At 35.2% G+C, this 13964-nt stretch overlaps 1 long non-coding RNA gene across 1 annotated transcript; it reads right to left on the reverse strand.

The window, feature by feature from the left end:
- Positions 1-1190: 1190 nt before the first annotated feature.
- LOC126373403 (uncharacterized) lies at positions 1191-13963 on the reverse strand. Its single transcript, XR_007567304.1, has 3 exons — positions 13648-13963; positions 5232-12379; positions 1191-1282 (listed from the first exon to the last, which is right to left on the reverse strand). It is a non-coding gene; the product is annotated as an uncharacterized LOC126373403 (long non-coding RNA).
- Between the last annotated feature and the right edge of the window lies 1 nt (position 13964).

Here is a 13964-nt window from a genome sequence, read left to right on the forward strand (position 1 = left end):
CCAACCTCATCAACCCGTCAGGGTTAATATTGATCCGTCAAGGGCCGTGAATTGGCTCATGTAACCACTACGTACTTATATTAGTAAGTAGTAACCAGGACCAACGGCTTAACGTGCCTTCCGAAGCACGGATCATCATACTTTCAGACAATCAGGTGAACAGCCTATAAAGTCCTAACCAGATCAGGGTCACGAAGTGTTTTTGTGATATGTCTCCACAACAAAAACTAAAAGTTGAACCTCCGGATAAATAGATGAAACTCGAACAAAGTATACCTACTACCTATAAATATTTAAGTACTCTAAACGAGGTCCTTTATTCCGCACGCTCCTGCAGATGATCGGGCCGTCAGTGCGTTGCATTTTTAAATTAAATTTGTTATTACTTATTATTTATTTTTGTGACCTAACCTGTATTGGGCTGGTTTTCCCTTCGCGGGTTGGAAGGTCAGACAGGGAGTCGCTTCTGTAAAAAACAGGACCTGTCAAATCTTCAGGTTAGGTAAGCGGATCCTGTGGAAAACGGGATAATGCTAGGGGAGATGATTTTTTTTTTGGTTTATTTTGCTTAGGTACTTTAATGTATTGTCTGTCTGTCAGTCTGAGTCAGTGTGTGTAAGTTTTGGGCCGATACTATTTAGTTTGCCATCGACACGATAAGAAGAAGATTCTGTGTCTGTGGTGTCCGAAAATAATAAATGTTTCTGTCTTTCTTTCTTTAAATAAATCTATTTTAATATACTTAGAGAAAATTACTATGATACTTATATCAATACCTATAACAAAGTTGGCATATCGTAGCTCGATTTATGGTCAAGCTATACATAGAAATGACTATTAGTAAGCAATTAAAACCTTAGATCATCAACTAAGTGCGTCAGAGCCACGACAGAGTTCAATGATTCAACAGTACCTAAAAAGGTAATCACTGTTTATTTATCTCTTACCTAATATGACGAGAAAGAGGTGTGAATTGGGAATTTTGACGAATGACGAAATTTGCCGGTTTAGGAAACTAAAATAGAACTTCACGGAGTGAGTGGGCAAGACAGTCACTAAGGAATAGGTGACATTTTTTTTTATTTATTAAAAAATATAAGAAACCATAATCGTTAACTTTCAGCAGTGTTGCATATGAGCTAGTGAATATTTTTTGTAACGTAAATTAACAACGATTTTATAGAAAGGTGTGCGTCAAGCTAGCGGCCTCAAAAAAAAAATGGGCACGAAAAAATAATTTGACCATACCAAAAAATAGTACTCTTATTGAAAAAAATAGTACCTGTTGTAAAAAAATTAGTACCATCACGGTTCTGGATTTATAGCCATGTTTTATTGCACTTGCTAGCTTGACGGTGAGCGAAATTTGGCGAGAGTTAACGACAAGGTCTTTCGCTTTGATTTAAACGCCAAAAAATAGTACCAAAATAGTACTCACCCCCTGCAAAATACCGAAATGAGTACTTCAACGGTTCCAAAGTTATAAAGGCAGTTCTTTGATCCCGCTAGCTTGACGTTTTGAAAATACCTATTATCTGGGGAACGCTTGCATACTTCAGTATGTAACTAATATCAATAAACTCGTATGAAATAGTACTTCCTACCATCATAATTTTGATCCGATTCCCTTTGTAGAAATATGTTAAAAAATCATCATAACCTATGCCATACATTTGTTGTTGATACAGTCACTTAGACAATTACATAACCTCACAATTTATTCGTAAGTATTGCCATCGCCAGTATTGCCATTTTGGAGGTCTACCCTACCATTTCTTTGCACTTCAGAGTGTTGCTATTACAAAAAAATGCTATTTCATACACCCATATGCACTAATTTTAATAGAAAATGGCTGCATGGGTCTAGTTCTTATTGAAAACAATCTGTGATTTTAATACATCATAATTCATTTTTAATCTACTGTTTTATTTTATAATTTATACCTTCATGTTCAATTTGTTACGGATCGAAGTGTTTGTTAATAAACAATTTGCAGTATTTGTAGAATAACTCAAAGAGTTTCAACAATGATAATACTTTCATCTGACAACCCTGGCACTTCACCATTTTTATTTATTTATTTATTTGTACACAATAGTACACAGAAAGAAACACTTTTTTACCCAAAAATGGGGAAAAAATACTAAAATCTGACAACATCCTTCTTGAGCATGTGTAATAATTTTGTTCGCGACGGTACCTGTCTTGATAAATGTATGACATAGGTTATAATGACTTTTTGACATATTTCTACAAAGAGAATCAGGTCCAAATTATGATGGTAGGGAGTACTATTTCATACGAGTTTATTGACATTAGTTACAAACTGAAGTATGCAAGCGTTCCCTAGATAATAGGTATTTTCAAAACGTCAAGCTAGCGGGATCAAAGAACTGCCTTTATAACTTTGGAACCGTTGAAGTACTCATTTCGGTATTTTGCAGGGGGTGAGTACTATTTTGGTACTATTTTTTGGCGTTTAAATCCAAGCGAAAGACCTTGTCGTTAACTCTCGCCAAATTTCGCTCACCGTCAAGCTAGCAAGTGCAATAAAACATGGCTATAAATCCAGAACCGTGATGGTACTAATTTTTTTACAACAGGTACTATTTTTTTCAATAAGAGTACTATTTTTTGGTATGGTCAAATTATTTTTTCGTGCCCATTTTTTTTTTGAGGCCGCTAGCTTGACGCACACCTTTCTATAAAATCGTTGTTAATTTACGTTACAAAAAATATTCACTAGCTCATATGCAACACTGCTGAAAGTTAACGATTATGGTTTCTTATATTTTTTAATAAATAAAAAAAAAATGTCACCTATTCCTTAGTGACTGTCTTGCCCACTCACTCCGTGAAGTTCTATTTTAGTTTCCTAAACCGGCAAATTTCGTCATTCGTCAAAATTCCCAATTCACACCTCTTTCTCGTCATATTAGGTAAGAGATAAATAAACAGTGATTACCTTTTTAGGTACTGTTGAATCATTGAACTCTGTCGTGGCTCTGACGCACTTAGTTGATGATCTAAGGTTTTAATTGCTTACTAATAGTCATTTCTATGTATAGCTTGACCATAAATCGAGCTCCGATATGCCAACTTTGTTATAGGTATTGATATAAGTATCATAGTAATTTTCTCTAAGTATATTAAAATAGATTTATTTAAAGAAAGAAAGACAGAAACATTTATTATTTTCGGACACCACAGACACAGAATCTTCTTCTTATCGTGTCGATGGCAAACTAAATAGTATCGGCCCAAAACTTACACACACTGACACAGACTGACAGACAGACAATACATTAAAGTACCTAAGCAAAATAAACCAAAAAAAAATCATCTCCCCTAGCATTATCCCGTTTTCCACAGGGTCCGCTTACATAACCTGAAGATTTGACAGGTCCGGTTTTTTACAGAAGCGACTCCCTGTCTGACCTTCCAACCCGCGAAGGGAAAACCAGCCCAATACAGGTTAGGTCACAAAAATAAATAATAAGTAATAACAAGTTTAATTTAAAAATGCAACGCACTGACGGCCCGATCATCTGCAGGAGCGTGCGGAATAAAGGACCTCGTTTAGAGTAAATATTTATAGGTAGTAGGTATACTTTGTTCGAGTTTCATCTATTTATCCGGAGGTTCAACTTTTATTTTTTGTTGTGGAGACATATCACAAAAACACTTCGTGACCCTGATCTGGTTAGGACTTTATAGGCTGTTCACCTGATTGTCTGAAAGTATGATGATCCGTGCTTCGGAAGGCACGTTAAGCCGTTGGTCCTGGTTACTACTTACTAATATAAGTACGTAGTGGTTTCATGAGCCATTTCACGGCCCTTGACGGCTCAATATTAACCCTGACGGGTTGATGAGGTTGGTAGTTCCCCTCACAACCCGCACGATAGGAGAAGATCATCGCGACATGGGGAAACTTTTTTTTTATATGACTTATGGTAGATTTGCCGCAGATGGCATTAACTACATAGCCGGACAAATGGGGTCTCACCGCACCCGGTACAAAACTTAAGGTAACAGGCCAAGAGGTAGGGTGCCCAGTTGGCCGCTAACCTCGGCTACATCGTCGGGTTGATGAGGTTGGTAATCCACCTCATAACCCACATGATGGAAGTAGACCAAGTCACACTCGTATCTCGTGTTAAAGAAATGCCTTATTGTATCACTTTCATGGCGTCCGGTTCTAAGACGAGAAATTAGAATGAAAAGCAATCAAATCTTTCTTAGAATATAAGCTTCAGATTAGGTTAGACTCAAGACTGACTAATAGCAGGTATCTGCTATACCCCTGGCTTTTCTCACACTGTACACAAAAATAAAATCAAAAATAACGTCACCAAATATATTTTTTAATATAATCATACAAAAATATTATATACACTATATACGTCGGCTTACTTACTAATGTATACAGGTTTTAACATTATTCTTTATCATTTACTTCCATATATTCCGATGTAATGTACAATATTCAATAAAAAATAATTATACCATACAATACAACTGTAAAAATAATATATTTTTGTATTTTTTTTTTATAACAATAACAATAATATTTGAAAATACACTTTTATTTACAGTGACTCAGTCGATTATACTTACATCCCATAACATTATACTTATACATAACTTTTTGTACATAACAACGTTGCCATAACTTGCTAGTAGCAACTAGATAACAATATATTTCACGTACTAGAGCCAAACATCACACAATTTATACACGAATTTTGTTGTGTTATATACGGGACAAAAAACGCTATTACTGTGACTTATTTATTTGTTTTCATATTAGATTGCACTGTTGAAGAGTTTTTTTGCAAAGTGACGCAAAATCTCTCAAAGTCTATAAACCATGGTACCAAAATATAACACCGCTACTAATTAAGTGATTGTTATCATAATATTCATTTGTACCAATGAGAATGCATCCCCAAAAATAATATAGATAGCTCTGTCGAGGTTTAACGTGATAATTACCTATTTTCTCATTACTCGGGTACATAATTTATTCAAAAATACAATGTTATGGCAGAAGCATATATAAAAATAATTGTTGCTTGATATTTGGATCACATTATGTCCGTTACGTTGTTACCTATATAGCTTCTATTTATTTTGATGAGAATAATACTGCCTAAAAAAAAAAATGGGCACGAAAAAATAATTTGACCATACCAAAAAATTGTACTCTTATTGAAAAAAATAGTACCTGTTGTAAAAAAAATAGTACCATCACGGTTCTGGATTTATAGCCATGTTTTATTGCACTTGCTAGCTTGACGGTGAGCGAAATTTGGCGAGAGTTAACGACAAGGTCTTTCGCTTTGATTTAAACGCCAAAAAATAGTACCAAAATAGTACTCACCCCCTGCAAAATACCGAAATGAGTACTTCAACGGTTCCAAAGTTATAAAGGCAGTTCTTTGATCCCGCTAGCTTGACGTTTTGAAAATACCTATTATCTGGGGAACGCTTGCATACTTCAGTATCCCTTTACACCCGAGCCTATACGATCGTGCGGGTTAAGTTTGTTAAAGTTTGAAAAATTCTAGGCTGAATTTAAATTACCTTTAGCGGACGCAACCGGCGCCGATTGATCGTGCGGGTATTCTAGAGTATAGAAAAAAATACTTTGAACATGTCGGTACACGTTTGGTTTCGCCAGTCGTCCAAAACCTGCCGGAGGGATGGCTGCATTTTTTGATCGTCGTACCCGCTCAGGTAACTACGTATTTTTTTTACTGGTTTTGATGAATTTCACTATAGTTTTTTATTTATATTGGTAGAATATTGATCTATTTACCTATATGAATTTATATTTATTGAATGTATTTAATAGGTTTTGCACAGCAATATTCGAAATGTTGACACGCACGATCGTGTTATACCGGTTGTCGCTAACAAAAAAGATTTTGGGGTTCAATCAAAATTTTTGCTTGATATTGCTTCAATTATGGCTTATTTTTCTTATTTTAGGGATTCCTTTGCCAGACCAAGTATACAAGACATTCTCGGAGATGGAACCTTATCAGAAATCGAAGATTTGGATGACGAAAATGCAGAATTTGTGCCTCAGGTGTTCGATTACTTAGAAAACAGTGATGACGAGGAATTATCAGCCGAGGACACAGTAAAAGAGCCGCTTGCCTCACCGTCACGATTGCCTCCACCATCTCCGCCACCACTTGACTCACCTACTGGTAGTCCTACGGCTTCACGGTCACGACAAAGCCGATCTGTACGTGGCCGATCAAAATTTCCGTCGCAAAATTCATGATTTTATTTAGTTTTTTTTTTATTTTTAATTGTATACTTTTACGACCGAAAATTCCACTTGATATTAATTCAAACTAATGAGCTGAATCATCCTCCTTAGTATTCGTTACGGTGTCACTTACACCCCGTACAAGTACATACAGGTAGCCATACAAGTAGGTATGGGTGTTAGTGACACCGTAGCAAACGACCGTACCGAGGGGGATGATGAAGACCATGATTCTGAGTTGATATTAGTGTATTTCTTGCCGGAAAATTCATGAAAATTGTATTTTTTTTAATTAAATTCAGTTCCATACCTTTGCGACGGAAAATTCTACTTGAGATAAACTTAGAATCATGGCCTGAATCATCCCTCAAAGTTTTCGTTACGATGCCACTAACACCCTGTATATTTGTGTCTTTCTCGTGTTAAAGATTGTTTTGTACATTATCATAAAAAATAATTAGATTGTTTACTATGTAATAACTACATCTACATTACGTTCTTATTTTAGTAAAGAAATTTCTTGACTGATGTAATCTGACTAAGTTCCTAAATATTACTAGTTAAAATATCTTTTCTTATGTTTTCTTTTGCTTGTAAGTTGAATAAATACCAAAAGTTTAGATTTGAGTTAATTTACTTGTTTTATTTCCCGATAATATAACCAAACGTTTAAGTAAAATATAACCCTCATTTACGTGCCACTTAACTTTATTTCCTGAACCTCACGATCGTGAGGGTCTGATTGCTGAAGACCAGCATACTCCTGATTTTTTTTATTATTTTTCCTGTGTTCAATAAGTCCTATTAATGAACTGATATAAATTTTATGAGTCGCCGCAAACTTTCGATCGTCCGGTTGTAAAGGGGTATGTAACTAATATCAATAAACTCGTATGAAATAGTACTTCCTACCATCATAATTTTGATCCGATTCCCTTTGTAGAAATATGTTAAAAAATCATCATAACCTATGCCATACATTTGTTGTTGATACAGTCACTTAGACAATTACATAACCTCACAATTTATTCGTAAGTATTGCCATCGCCAGTATTGCCATTTTGGAGGTCTACCCTACCATTTCTTTGCACTTCAGAGTGTTGCTATTACAAAAAAATGCTATTTCATACACCCATATGCACTAATTTTAATAGAAAATGGCTGCATGGGTCTAGTTCTTATTGAAAACAATCTGTGATTTTAATACATCATAATTCATTTTTAATCTACTGTTTTATTTTATAATTTATACCTTCATGTTCAATTTGTTACGGATCGAAGTGTTTGTTAATAAACAATTTGCAGTATTTGTAGAATAACTCAAAGAGTTTCAACAATGATAATACTTTCATCTGACAACCCTGGCACTTCACCATTTTTATTTATTTATTTATTTGTACACAATAGTACACAGAAAGAAACACTTTTTTACCCAAAAATGGGGAAAAAATACTAAAATCTGACAACATCCTTCTTGAGCATGTGTAATAATTTTGTTCGCGACGGTACCTGTCTTGATAAATGTATGACATAGGTTATAATGACTTTTTGACATATTTCTACAAAGAGAATCAGGTCCAAATTATGATGGTAGGGAGTACTATTTCATACGAGTTTATTGACATTAGTTACAAACTGAAGTATGCAAGCGTTCCCTAGATAATAGGTATTTTCAAAACGTCAAGCTAGCGGGATCAAAGAACTGCCTTTATAACTTTGGAACCGTTGAAGTACTCATTTCGGTATTTTGCAGGGGGTGAGTACTATTTTGGTACTATTTTTTGGCGTTTAAATCCAAGCGAAAGACCTTGTCGTTAACTCTCGCCAAATTTCGCTCACCGTCAAGCTAGCAAGTGCAATAAAACATGGCTATAAATCCAGAACCGTGATGGTACTATTTTTTTTACAACAGGTACTATTTTTTTCAATAAGAGTACTATTTTTTGGTATGGTCAAATTATTTTTTCGTGCCCATTTTTTTTTTGAGGCCGCTAGCTTGACGCACACATAGGTTTTTTTTTTCATCTGTCCTTTGTTTGGTGAGGACTAAGGACATTGTAAGCTTGAATCATCTGATTGTCTTGTTTCGGAGGGCACGCTAAGCCGTTGATCCTGGCTACTAGCCGTAAAAAACACCTCCACCTACCCGCAACTAGCGTGGGTACCCTCCCTCCCTTCGCCCTCCGGTTGATTGAGAGGAGGCCTGTGCCCAGCAGTGGGACGTATATAGGCTCTTTATATCATGTTATGTTTATTTTACATTGCTTTTGTTCTAAACTCGAAATAATTTGTTTTTGTTTATTGACAGATTTCAGTTGATCAATGAGCTACAGAGGATATCAGGGGGTAAAAAAGGCGTCATCGAAACATTTGACGTTTGCGAATATAAAAGTAAGTGCGCAATGCAAACAAATGTCAAATGGCAATATTGCTTATTTAGATGAATTGTATTGATTTTTTTTTTTGTTTTTGTTTTCCCCGAAGGGTAAGGCAAAGGGAACTATGCCCATACAGCCATGTCTGACGTATTTTTTTTCTTGATGATTAATGAAATGATGAAAGGTGATGATGATGAAACCTAAGCCCCCACCCTCGGAGTAGACTCCTACTCCGAACCCCAAACGAATTAACTCAAAAGTCCGCATAAACTTTTGAGTTATGAAGCGGCTTCCTGACACGAAGCGAAAATAGGCAGATACACTTTGTTTATTGAATACTCCAATATAATAACACTCGTGAATGTCTTCCGACTAACTTAATGCGATCATTAACCACAAAACACCACTTCGTATTAATTATTTAGATTATTCAATGAAGAAAGCAACTGTCCCGTTCCCGTTTCCCGCCAAAAAGCCTGAATTGTATTGATGTGGCGTTTTTAACCCCCAGGTTATTATAACCTTGAGCCATCCGGGCATATTCTCCGCCTAGAAAAACAGGGTTCATGATCATGTCCGATATTTAAACTGACATTTAATTATTTTTATCATCTGACACTAAAACAGCAATAATATTTAATTGAGTAAATAACGAGAATTGTTTGTGAATGTAACCTATCATTCGTATTAAGTTTGTTTCGATTGACCTTCAGAGATCTAAGTAGGTAAATGGATAATTTTATCTCTAAGTTTAAATGTCATCATATCTCGGTACATAATGTCCTTCATACCAATTTTGTCGGTGGACATTATTACTACATGGTTTCGTCTGAAATAAATTATTATTTATTATTATTGGAACTCTTCGTTCCATATGTCGGGACTAGAGTTCCAGACCTTTGGAAGGTGTGCGTGGGGCCGAAGTCAACTTTAGAGGCCCCTTAAAACATGTTAATCTAAAGGTGATGGTACACCATTATTATTTTTCGGTGGTAGACTTTGTGTATTTTTTTTTGTATTCAATATTCAATATGAAACATGATGGCGAGTTGCGCGCATTTTATTTTCTATTCTGTTTTCTTTTTTTTTTTATATACAGCCACGTTACGCCACCCTCACAACAAATGCATGCTTGGATATCAAAACATTTCGTGTTTTGACATGTTTTCGAAAATAAAAATATTTATTTCTTCTTCCACAAACAGAAAAAGGAAAAAGTGGGAAGTAAGTAATCAATTTTCATACACTTTTCCTTCTCGCTTATTTGTATGAAAATAATGTAATATTGTAGTTTAGTTTTAAAAAAGGAATACACTTTTCGCAGCATATTTTTTGTTCCTCTTTCTATCATACCATACAATATTACATTAATAACTCATACTGGCATTATAGCAACTAGTCATGTGTTGTTGATGTATATTTAGGCCACTCAATTCACCACCACATATTCAAAATTCTTCTTCTATTTATCGTTAAAATTTTTCTTTACAAATACCCCTCTATACGGGTGATGATAACAAAATAGGTACTTATCTACTAAATACCTACATAATATTATCAACAAAACAGGATTTGCGTGACCTTCCAAAATCACAGTAAACAAACATTACACAATAACATATTGTAAACAAATAAATGTTTTCAAACCAAGTGGTTTTTGACAAACATTCCATAGATCAATCTCGGAAGTTATCAGTCAAAAATCAACAGTTTTATTCATTTATCATGAGTAACCTTCATGGTTGTTCCCTTCATTTGTTTAGCGAATGATTTATGATACTTGTGTATTATTTGGTATGTTAAGGTCCAAATCTAAGGTTGTTTTATAATAACAATTCTGTATGAGTTACCAACTTGGCAATATTTCCGTGTGATGCCAAAATAGACAGTAACATAACCACCAGAATTCCCGGGGGCCTAACTACTCTTTAGCAACCGTAAAAGAGAGAAATGCTACCGAGTTAAATTTAGGAGTTGACTCCATTAGAAATGTACTTATTTCTAAAATTGAATTGACCTTTTACTTAGTAATATGATTAAGACAAGCGGTCGAGAATAGACCAAGTTTGCCTTTAAATGTCCATTAATTATAGTTTAAAGGAGCCTTTTCTAACCTGTAAACATATTTCTTCAGGCATCATCATTATCATCTCCCTAGCATTATCCCGTTTTTTGCAGGTGTCCAATTACGTAACCTGAAGATTTCACAGGTCCGGTTTTTTACAGAAGCGACTGCTTGTATGATCTTTCAAACCGCGAAGGGAAAACCAGCCCGATACAGCTTAGGTCACATACCTCCGAAAATGCATTTTTCGGGAATGTGGGTTTTCTCACGATGTTGTGTTGATATTTGTTCAGGCATGGTTCACTAAAAAGAAGAAGTCCATTCCTGGATGAAATCTCGTTGTGCATTTAGTTCTTTGTATTAAATAACAATACCGGATGAGATCTTGAAGATCTTTCATGCACTGTCAAAAATAGATAGATGCATCTATTAAGTACCGGCCGATATTTTAGGAAAATTCACGAAATTTTCAAAAATTGTCAAACTTTTTATGAGCTTTTTTTGTGACCTGAAGAAGAATTTCATCAGTAAAAACCAAAACAGGTGATTGAAATTCTCGATCCTCAGATCCATCAGACATCCGGCAAGCCCGATGTTGTTTCTATTAGCTATTTCTGAACGGAATTTTAATATTACTCGTAATTACCACTCGCGTTCGCTGACCGTAGACAAATTTAAAATTGCCACACATCTATTCTATTCGCAAACTATTCAAAACAACGTGATAAAATTTAAATTGACCACAAAAATGGCCATGTAAAATAAAACGAATAAAAAAGAGTTCGCGATGGCGCCAATTTTCTGTTGGCGCCATAATCCGCGACAGAGTTCTACGGAATTCCTCATAGGTATTTTAAAGTAGCATAAATTTATTCAAAGTGTTATTGTGGTATTTCTCGTTTTGGATTTAAGTGATATTGTCAGAAAACAAGGAGATGAAAAATAGGCGGCTCCTTATTGGGATTACAACAACAGGGTTTTACAAACGGTAGGATCTGGTTTACAATACAATACAAAACTCTTTATTGCACTTAAAACATATATTGAAAATATATTATTATAATTAGAAAGGTAGTCCAACAGGCTGGTTTATGATAAGATAATAGTGTTTTGTGATGTAGTTCCGCTTTTGGATACTTAATAATAACTAATATTTATCAGGCCTCACAGATATTTATATTATATGTAGTTACGTCTTTTTATTCTTCTTCTATCATGTGGGTTGTGAGATTGTTGATGAACCTCAGTTTCCTTTATTAAAAACAGTGACATAAACTTTTGATTGCGCCATAAACATTGCCTAATTCTCTTTATTGATGAGGTTTAACTCATCATCATCTCCACATTTTTTCACAGGGTCCCCTTACCTGACCTGAAGATTTGATAGGTCCGGTTTTTTACAGAAGCGACTGCCTGTCTGACCTTCCATCCCGCAAAGACAATACCATTGATGAGGTTTACCGCATCTCTTGTAAAATTAAAATAAACGGTTGGTTGATTGTTTCAGTGTGGGTTGTGTAGTGGATAACCAACCCGGTTTCAGGAGGATCTTCCAGCGGGGACAAACAGTCGGGGCCACCGGGTATAAAGGAGGGATTATTGAGCAGCCAGAGGTCCCTGACACTTGCTGATACCTTCCGACAACTTATCTGGAAGATAATCGTATTGCTATCAGACCTTATCGACAAGAGAAAAACAATATTGTTTTGTTGAAAAACAAAACACGCCCTGAACTTAAATAGCATACCAAATCCGATCGTCTGATGTTTTATCGTGTGGGTTCCGACATTGACATTGACCTCTTGGTCAACAATGAACTGCGTGGATCCACAAGACCACATAGATATGCCAAGTAGGTTTTTTATATCAATATCAATTAATAATTTAAACAAATTTGTAATACTACGAACTTGTTTGTTTTGTCATTTGATATAAATTTAGTTTATACTGGAAGTTGCAAGAAAACCAACAATTTTGGTTTAAGGTGTATGGAGTTTTTCCGGTTGATTGAAGGGAGGCCTGTGTCCAGCAGTGGGAGTGGGAGTGGGACTTTCCAGACTACATTCCCCAAAAATAATATAGATGGCGCTGTCCAGATTTAATGTGATAATTACCTATTTTCTTATTGCTCGAGGCACATAATTATTCAAAAATATAATTGAATAGTAGAGGCATATACAGTAGAGGTATAAAAATACTTGTTGCTTGTTTCTTGCATCACTATATTATGTATATAATTCAAATAAACAAAAAACAAATTGAACTCGAGTTATATTCGAAAGTGTCTCGATTTTTTTGATTTCCATCTTCTTCTATCGTGTGGGTTGTGAGACGGATAACCAACTTCATAAACCTGGTGTTAGGGTCCACGAAGTCCTGTAGGACTGATGGATCATATAGCAACAAACTGACAAATGGCCAGCCCATGATGTTACAAATGATACAATCTTTCTGTCAGATTTATGCTATGTTTTTTTATTGGCTCCCAGTCCAGCAATAAAAAATAATAATTTCGCAGGCCCAAGATCTTGATATTTCGGAAAATAACCAGCTGCCCATTAGGTACATAATTGACTGGTCTAAAAGTTGGTTTCATTCTTTTCGCGCGGCATGCGTATGCAAATCTATTACTATTTCTGAGCTATCTTCAAAAATACCACATTTAAATGTCAAGCGACTGCCTTGATCCTTTATATATCCTTTATATATAATATTTAAATGAAACAGTAGGACTAGGGCCCTGTGCTGGGAAGTTTTCTGGCCACGTCTTTCCCTCAGCGTTACAAATTCTGATGTGGTAGTAGTTTTACAGCTTAGGTAATTTAATTTTTGACGTTCAAAAAGCGCTGACTATGTAAACCAATTTCGAAAAAATAAATATTTTAAAATTTTGAATAAAAAAAACTAGTAAACAAACCTTTAAAACTTTATAGCAGGTATATTTATAGGGATTGTCCATTCTAAGGTATTCGGGAGATACTTTCCCGAGAAAACATCACAAGACATCGGAAAATTATGTAAATAATGTCTATTTCTAAGTGATTTTTGTAAAAAGCAGCGACGATAACTGATAACTCGAATATTATCTATTGTTTTGAACAGAATTACGTCTTTAGTAAGCTTGTAAATAACTCAATAAAACCGAAGGAATTTCTCAAAGACCATGTTTTCGTCGCCAACCAGTTTGAATGGTAATAAAATCATAAAACCGACGCCACAGAATAACGAAACAGG

This window comes from Pectinophora gossypiella, chromosome 15, assembly GCF_024362695.1.
Source record: "Pectinophora gossypiella chromosome 15, ilPecGoss1.1, whole genome shotgun sequence".
Lineage (NCBI taxonomy): Eukaryota > Metazoa > Arthropoda > Insecta > Lepidoptera > Gelechiidae > Pectinophora > Pectinophora gossypiella.